General features: G+C 47.8%; 1 pseudogene; it reads left to right on the plus strand.

Moving 5' to 3' along the window:
• The first annotated feature begins 6,522 nt into the window (after positions 1-6,522).
• LOC106736136 (60S ribosomal protein L38 pseudogene) lies at positions 6,523-6,773 on the plus strand (annotated as a pseudogene).
• The last annotated feature ends 2,120 nt before the right edge of the window (positions 6,774-8,893 follow it).

An 8,893-nucleotide genomic window follows, 5' to 3' on the forward strand; every position in this document is an offset into this window, starting at 1 on the left:
AGGTCACCTCACAAGACAGGCTCCACTGTCTGGTCCCAAACATTGAAATCCAGTTGAACATGTCATTGCTTTCCTCACCAATCATCAGGTAGAGGCTGGGAGAATGGCCAGATTCATTATAGAGCAATAAATAAGGAAAGCACTTTCTTCTGCACAGGTGAATCCAAGAGCGGATCACATTTTCAACCCAGCTGCACACACGGAAATAAAGGAGCCATCACTGCCCACTGAAAAGCCATCTGACTATTCCAACAGAAGAGTGACCCCAACCAGGGCAAGTCCTTTGAAGCCTCCAGGTGGCATGGGACACAGTCATGCAGAATGAGACAAGGTCCCCCTTCCGCCCAAGCAGCATCTCGGCCTCACACACACGGGATTCCCTCCTTCCTGGCTTAGCTGTGTTTTTTGGTTTGTTTGGTTGTTTTTATAATTCTTTAATTTAACTTTATTTATTTACTGATTTAAATTTGACCAGAGAGGGACAGAGCAAGAAAGTGAGAGAGAGTGAGAGAGAGCAAGCAAGAAATCAAGCCACCGTGTCTAGGACTCTGTCAGCCATGTGGGAGTCCAGTGCCCTTTCACCATCACGCCACCTGCCGGCCCCGCTTTCCTGTGCTTTTTGAGAGGAGGAAAAATATTTTCGTTCTCTCCCCAGGCCCTTTCCCGGCCAGGGCATGTCAGACCCTTTTGTCCCTGGGCCCTTCCTGCCAGGGAGGTGGGAATGTGGGGTGTGAACTGTGAAGGCCTGGCCCAGGTCCTGCGCACCGTGAGGAGGGCCTGTGAGATGAGCACCTCCAGGTGCGATGCTGCCCTCTGCTGGCGCCAGGGGGAGAAACAGCCCAGGAGCCCCCATGCTCCGCTTACCTTGGAGGAACCACAGCAGGACATCTGGCCCCTGAATGAGTCACCCTCCTTTTCCCAAAGCAGCTTCTCCTCTGTTCCCTCATTAGTCTTCAGGACTGTTGGCTGGAACAAGACCACCCATTTTATGATGCCCAAGAAAGAGCAAAAAATGCTGTCTGAGGTCACATGAGTGGTGACAGCTTGAAGGCAATGCTTCTGCCTCCCATCAGAGCCGTGTCCCCTCCCCAGCGCTCAGAATAGGGTGTCCCCAAGACCAAGGGTCCCCTTATGAACAGTGTTACAGGGCCATTCCCACTGTCTGGGCAGACAGTGTGAGGGGTGAGAACCCAGGACCCTGGCAGTCATAAGGACCCTGCAGTGGCCCAGGGCCTGCTGTGTCTACGCAGTGACTCTGTTTCCTGAAGACTCAGACTCGTTACCAACAGGACCTCCAGCTGCTTTGGTGCCATTTTCTGAGACACAACAAGGAGACCCTGAGCAGGACCTGTCCTGGGCAACCGGGCTCTCCTCGTCTCAGGGCCCTCCCAGCAGGGCCACCATGGCCTCTGTTCAGAGTTCTCATTTTACAGCCTGCCCAGCTTTCAGGCTCCAGGTCCTGGGTTCTTGCAGCCTGAGGGGCAGGACCCCCACATCACAGGCTCTCTTCTAAGCTCACCCAGGTCCCCACACTCACCTCCATGCCCTGGAACACCTGCACTCTAGACCAACTAAGATCTTCCAAACCGTGACTACCATCCACCCCATCTCTGTCCCTGGTCACCACAGACGAGTCAGCTCCCCAGGTCCACTTCCAGAGGCCAGCCCCTCTCAGCCTGCCTGTCCTGCATGCACAGCGGCCGACGGGAGAAATGGGGGTGGGCCGGGGCCAGGGCTGGAGTCAGAGGCCAGCCGTCCTCTCTGGGCACCACACTCACATACCCACACCAGCCTTAATCCCATTGCTCATGAAAACATCTCAGAAGTGGATGAGAGTGTAGACCATGAAAACACAAGTGAAGACAAAAGCTATGTAACTGATCTCAGCGACTTCCAAGCTAAGAGATCATACTGGGAATGGCTTCATAAAAAGTACAGATTTGGGGACCAGCAGATGGCATAATGGCTATGTCACTGGACTCCCATGTGGTCGACCACAGTTCAAGTCCTAGACCCAGTGGCTTAAAACTCATGCTGGCCGCATGTGCATCTATGCCCAAAATCCCGAGAGGAGAATGGAGAAGGAGGGATTGCAGCGTGGACGTCCCTGCTGGAAGGTGACCCGCTGGAAGGTGATTTCTCGCTTTCTGTCTCTCTGTCCCTCCGGTGAGAACACATGGCCTATAGCAAAAATCTCTATTAAAAAAAAAAAAAAAAAAACTCTAGATTTCTGTCCCTCACAAATGCCCTGACACTAAGGCAAGCAGGCCCACAGGGAAGGTTTTCTGTCCTGAAGGCGATGCCCTCAGCATGTTCCCCATGAATTGCCTTTTACTGTCCTTGCTGCTCTTCTGTCAGGAGCACCAGGCTGCTCCAGTGTCAAACATACAGTGGCTACAGTGGGGACCTTCATGTGGCCCTCACAGCAGACCTCCCATGGTCAGCAGGGGGCAGGCAGGCAGATGACCTACCCACTCTTCCTGCTCTTCTCAGCTTCTGACTCTCCTCTGCCTCCTGGCCAGAACAGTCTGAGGAGGGGAGAGTACCTCTTCTCTGCCCACACCCCTCCCACCCGCCCTCTATTCAGGAGCAACTCTCCGAGCTCCCAGTGTGGTCCGCACCCTCCGGGAGACATCTCAGCCAGTGTCGAAGTCCAATAATCTCAGGAGGAAGTCCTTGCCCCACTCTTGGCAGTTGGCAGGTCACCATCATGGCCAGGACTCTGCACTGCCCAAACTGTCCCCTTTCCACACCTCCTGCCCTCCTCACCTGGTTGTTCTTGGCCTAAGGAAGTCTAGGAAAGGCAGAAAGCTACAAGTAGGCCCAGGTTGTCCTGCAGGCTGCAGATGAAACGCTGGGCCAGAGAGCCTCTAAGGCAGAGCCACAGTGCCTCCTTGTGGTAGAATGCTGTCTGCACAGCCAGGCCGCACCTCAGCCTTGGCCCAAAGAACTCTCCTTTGGTACATTATAGTTCACTGTCTGGTTGCAGGGGACTTCCTTAGATCTCAGCAAAGTTTAGTTATGGACGCTGAAGACAGTGTGGAATTGGGGAGGAGTATAGAGAAGAAAATTAGGAGGAAAAAAGAGAGGCATGACATTTGTGGGACATAGAAATGGTTTATTACCTGTTGATGATAATAAATAAATAAATAAATAATAAAAATCTGAAAAAAATGAAAAGCTATTTGCTGATGCTGACGTTGTCTTGACTTATATGCATGGTAATCGTGCTAGAAAAAATGTTATATGCTGTAAAGATATATGTGATTAAATGTACTATAAAAAAAAGAAAAAGAATTACAAGAAAAAGATCTCAGCAGAGCTCTATGCCCTGGGCTGAGGGACATTTGTCAAGCTGAGGTCCCAGCCACACCTCTGACTATCCCCAGAAAAACACTTAGAAAGGGCCTAGGCTTCTGAGTCGGGAGAACTTTACCGCTCCCATCTCTGTTTTGCAGATGTCTGAGTTTGTGCAACTCCGTGGCCTTGCTGAGTTCCAGATCCTATCTATCAAATGAGAACAATGAAAGATCTGCTGAGAAATGACTGAGATGTCAGAGAACTCGAGCAAGGGGAGGCTCCCTGCTAGCGTTTGAGAAATAATGCTTCCCCTTCCCTTCTGTCCAGGCTGGTAGGCCAAGGACCCCAGATGGCCACAAAGGCAGCACCAAGGGACACCCACAACCAGAGCCTGGGACAGGGCCTTTCTACCTCAGCTCCTGAAGACGCCATTCCTAGCTGCTTCTTCCTCTACCTTACCTCTCAGAACCCCTTTGGTTGGAGGGGACCAAGCCCTGGTCACCCGGGGACAGGGATGGCTGGGGCATGAGACTGTCAGTGCTAAAACTGGGTCTGCCCCAAGCAAACCTGGGTGAGTTGGTCCCCCAGTCCTTCTGTTTCCCCACAGTCTAGCCCTAGGACCGCCATCACGATGGTGCTGTCACCCTCTTTCTTTCTCCAGTGGTCTCTCATATGGAGGAAAAACATAAGTGATTTTTTTTTAATGTAAAGGAATCTGCATTGCAATAAGGTCCCCAGGCGATGCTGACAAATGCCAGTGTCTGCAAGCCACCACTCCCACACTCCTGTGCTGTGGTTTCTCACTGGCCTCGAGTGTGAGTGTCACTTTGCAACTAATCCTTAAGCCACCTGAGATGAGGCAGCCCACACGCTCAGGGACGAGAGCTTGGAAAGACAGCAAAGCATTTTTGAAACCCCAGGCTCTGGATCTCCTCTGCAAAGTAGACCAGCAACCACGGGGCACGTGTTCTCAACTCAGCTCCAGAGTGTATGCTGCCCCCGTGACCCTTCCACCCATTACTAGGTGCTTGGTGGGTCCCTGCTGGCTCGGCAGTAGGAGCTCATGCCCCAGTGCTGGGAGAAGACGTCATCCCAAAACATGACCATTTCAGACAGTAGTAAGTACAGTAAGAAAGATCCACAGGGGGTGATGAGGAGAGGCTCCATTCAAAGGCATCTCTGAGGAGGGGCTGTGTGGCTGAGCCTCGGAGGCCGGGCAGCCAGTCCCCCCTAACATGTGGGGAAGATGCTCCAGGACAAGGAATGGCCATTGGTAAGACCCTAAGGCAGAAACAAGGCCTAGAAAGACCAGAGGCACTGGAGCACAGCAGGAGCCAGGACAGTGATCAGGGCTGGAGTGAGAAGGGAGCAGAGGCAGTCAGACTCGTGGTGCCTCCCGGGCCACTGCAGACCTTTGCATTTCGCACTCCATGCCATGAGAAGGCAACAAGGGTTTTAGGCAAGAAAATGACAGGCCCTGACTTGTGTCATTAAAGGCTCATTTGGGCTTCTGTGAGGAGAAAGGACTGGAGAGGTGTAAACAGTGGGAGGTGGGAGGCCGTTGAGAGGCTACTGCAGTTGTCCGAGCAGAACGTGACAGGAACCGCAGGTGGGGAGAGGAGTGAGGGCTCCCGATACATGCAAGGAAGACACAGGACTCGCCCATGGGCTAGATGGCGCAGAGTGGAAGGGTACCAGGAAGGCCGTCTCCTACACTTGTCACTTAGAACCGAGGAGGAGAAGAGGACAGTTTCGTGGGACAGAGAAGACAAAAGGAGGAGCAGGTTTAGGAGGGGAAACGAAGTTGGGTTTTGAATGTGTTGTGTTTGAGCTGCCTGGGAGTCCTCCAAGCAGAGATGGCAGGTGTGCCAGCGCAGGGGCCAGGCTCGGTACACAGACCGGGCAGGATGTGCTCACTTTAACCCAGGCCGGCTTCGTGGGTGGGAAGATCACAGTAACTTTTAGGTTAGCCATAGAGGATGCAGCCATTGCTTCTGAAATAAAGTCATATTGAGAAACTTGAACAATGGATCATCAAAGAAAATTTTGTTTTGCGGAATAACAACTGATTAATCAAGACCCCTTTAAGGTAACAAGTGACAGAAACCCAAATCTAACTGGCTAATACAAAAGGGCACTATTTGGGGCTCACACAATCAAATCACAGAAAGCACGTGGTGGTAGCTAGCATTGAGAATAGACTCAGACACCTTCAGACCTGCCTCTTGTCCCTGCTTCTCTCTACCGTCACCTCCATTCTCCCAGGCCAAATGCCTCAACGAGGCTAGAAATAGGGAAGCTGGGGGACCAGCAGATGGCGTAATGGTTACATCTCTGGACCCCCATGAAATCAACCACGGTTTGAGCCCTGTACCCAGCGGCTTAAAACTCACACAGGGCACGCACACCAGGCACATGTGCATGCATGCCCAAGATCCTGAGAAGAGAATGGAGGAGAAGGGATTGCAGCGTGGCCATTCCCCCTGGGAGGATGATTTCTCGTTTTCTGTCTCTCTGGCGAGTGCACATGCCCTATAGCAAAAATCTCTCAAAAAAAAAAAAAAAGAAAGAAAGAAAGAAAGAAAAGAAAAGAAAGAAAGAAAAGAGAAGAAAAAGAAATATGACAGCTGGGAGCTTCGGGAAACTCTGGGTTTCTACCCTTCATGTTTTTATTTCTTTTTAATTTGCCACAGGGTAGGTGCACACTGCAGAGACAGGGAGAGGGAGAGAGAAAAAAGCACACCCAATGGAATGTGGCCATACTGCAATCCCTTCTCCTCAATTTCTCTACCCTATCATGATTTGGGGCACACACACACACATTCTGTATGTTTCTCAAGCCACCAGGTCCAGAACTTAAACCACATGGTCCGCCATTTGGGATCTGGCTCCCTTAACCACCAGGCCATGAGACCAGCTCTCTCCTTTGTATTTCTTTCTTTTCTTTTTTTTAAAAAAGAATTATTTTATTTAACTTTACTTATCATTATTATTATTTTTCAATTAGCTATAGGGCATGTGTGCTCACTAGAGAAAAAAGAAAGAGAGAAAGTGAGAAAGCAAGCCACCAGGTTCAGGACTCAAACCAGAGTTGGCCACGTGAGAGTCCAGCACCTTCACTACCATGCCACCTGCTGGTCCCTCTCCTTTGTATTTCTAAACAGAAGGAAAAAATAACTCTTCCTAGATAGCTCGAGATAGGAAAATCCCACGAACCTCTTCATCCTGGCTGCTGGCTGTGCCATTCAGCACCTTCTTCCTGTGCTCCCCACCATGCTTCGGAAAATTGAGGAAATCAAAGATTTTCTTCTAACAGCCTGGTAAAAGGATGCCAAATCTGTCAAGATCAAGAAAAATAAGGATAATATGAAATTTAAAGTTCCATGCAACAGATACATTTACTCCTTGTTCATCACGAAGAGAAACTGAAGCAGTCCCTGCCTCTAGGCTTGGCAGTGAAGGAGCTAAAATGAGCCAGACACTGTTTGAACTACATTAAACATTTTGTTTAATTTAAAAAAAAAAAAGAAAAAAAAGAAAAATCCCATGGAAGGACTTTGGTGTATTCTGGGGCACAAGCCTATCTGATGATGTGCTATGCCTGCACCCAACTCGGACTGGTGGTGTGCTCGCTGTGTTCAGAGGGACACAGTATGTTACCAGAAGAAAGAAATAGGTGGGGACCAGCAGCTGGCATAATGGCTATGTTGCTGGACTCCCATGTAGTAGACTGCAGTTTGAGTCCCGAACCCAGTGACTTAAACTAACGCCGGGCGCGTGTGCGTGCATGTCCAAGATCCTGAGAGGAGAATGGAGGAGAAGGGATTGCGGCATGGCCATCCCCCCAGGGGGTGATTTCTCACTTTCTGTCTCTCTGTCTCTCTCTGTCTTTCTGGCAAGTGCACACGCCCTATACCAAAAACCTCTCCAAAAAAAAAAAAATGTTTTTTTAAATAAATGTAGAAGAAAAAGTGAAAAGAAGAGAGAAAGTATCTTCAGCATGGTCTTGTCACAATGTGATTCCCTTTCTTTCCCCAGCCCTGCAGCTCCTCGGAATTGGAAACATCACTATAAACTCAGATTTTCTCTTTTCTTTTCTTTTCTTTTCTTTTCTTTTCTTTTCTTTTCTCTTCTCTTCTTTCTTTCTTTCTTTCTTTCTTTCTTTCTTTCTTTCTTTCTTTCTTCTTTCTTCGTTTCTTCCTTCCTTCTTTCTTTCTTTTGTAAGTAAACTTTTGCTATAGGACATGTACATTTACCAGAGAGAGACAGAGAAAGAAAGTGAGGAATTACCTCCCAGGGGGAAGGTCATGCCAGTCTCTTCTCCTCCAGTCTCCGTTCAGGATTTTGGGCACACACACACATGCCTAGCGTGATGTTCAAGGACTCAAGCCATAGAGTCAGCCAGATGGGATCCAGTGCCTTCACCTTCACGCCAGCTGCTGGCCCTTCTTTTTCTTTTTAAAAAATATACATTTCCAGGTTCTGTCCACTGAAAATGTATAGGAAATATGGCAATCATGGAAGAGCAATAAGCAACTCTAGCATACAGACCACAGTTTCTAAATAACATTTTCCAACAAAAATAACCCAGGCTCCTGGGAGACATGGCTAATTCCAATTTTGAAAGAGGAAACAAAGCAGATTTTGGAATATCTTGTAATGCCAGAAATAAGGAAACTATAAAGGACCTCAGGTGGGTCAAAAATGCCCAGTAACCAAGTTAATAAACTTCTTTTGGTAACATGAAGCAAATCAAATATCAACAATGATAATAGGATCAATTGATCAGTCCTAACATTTTTACACATAATAATCTCAAAGTGTATAGGAAATGAAAAAAAGATAACATTAAAAGGAAAAATAGAAAAAGTTGTTATAGTTGGTGACTTTTGTTTTGGTTTGTTTTTCAAACATACATTTATTTATTTGTTTGCTGTGATTTTCAAGCTGCCGGGTCCAGGGTTTGAACCGTAGTCATTTGCATGGGAATCCAGCACCTGACCCACCATGCCACCTGCGGGCCCAAAGTTGGTCATTTTTATATCCTCACAAGGATAAACAGAATGAGTAGGTGGAATATCAAAGATAGAAGATGAGCAATACTAAACCAACTTGATATAATTAACATTGACAAAATACTCTGACGACAGAATAACGTATTTTTTCCAAGTACATCAGAACATTTACAGATAAAATAATATTCTGCGTCATAAAAAAAAAAAAAAACTGAAAAGGAGTCAAAAGAACTCTGACCATAGTGGATAAACTAGAAACAGAAAGCTATCTGAAAGATCCCCAAATATTTGGAAACTAATTTATACATTGCTAAATAGCCCATGGATCAAAGAAGAGAAAAAAAAGGGAATTAGAAAGTATTTTGAACTAAATACAAATGAGAAACAATATATCACAAGGTGTGGGAGGCAGTTAGCAGTTAAAGCAGTACTTAAAGGAAAATTTATAGCATTAAAGTGCTTAGGGGTTGGCAGGTGGCATGATGATTAAAGGTGTTGGATTCCCACTTGGCTGACTATGGTTCAAGTCCTGGACCTGGTGGTTTGCTTTCTCTCTCTCTCTCTCTCTCTCTCTCTCT

This window comes from Tupaia chinensis, unplaced genomic scaffold (genome assembly GCF_000334495.1).
Source record: "Tupaia chinensis unplaced genomic scaffold, TupChi_1.0 Scaffold000661_1, whole genome shotgun sequence".
Classification (NCBI taxonomy): Eukaryota; Metazoa; Chordata; class Mammalia; order Scandentia; family Tupaiidae; genus Tupaia; species Tupaia belangeri.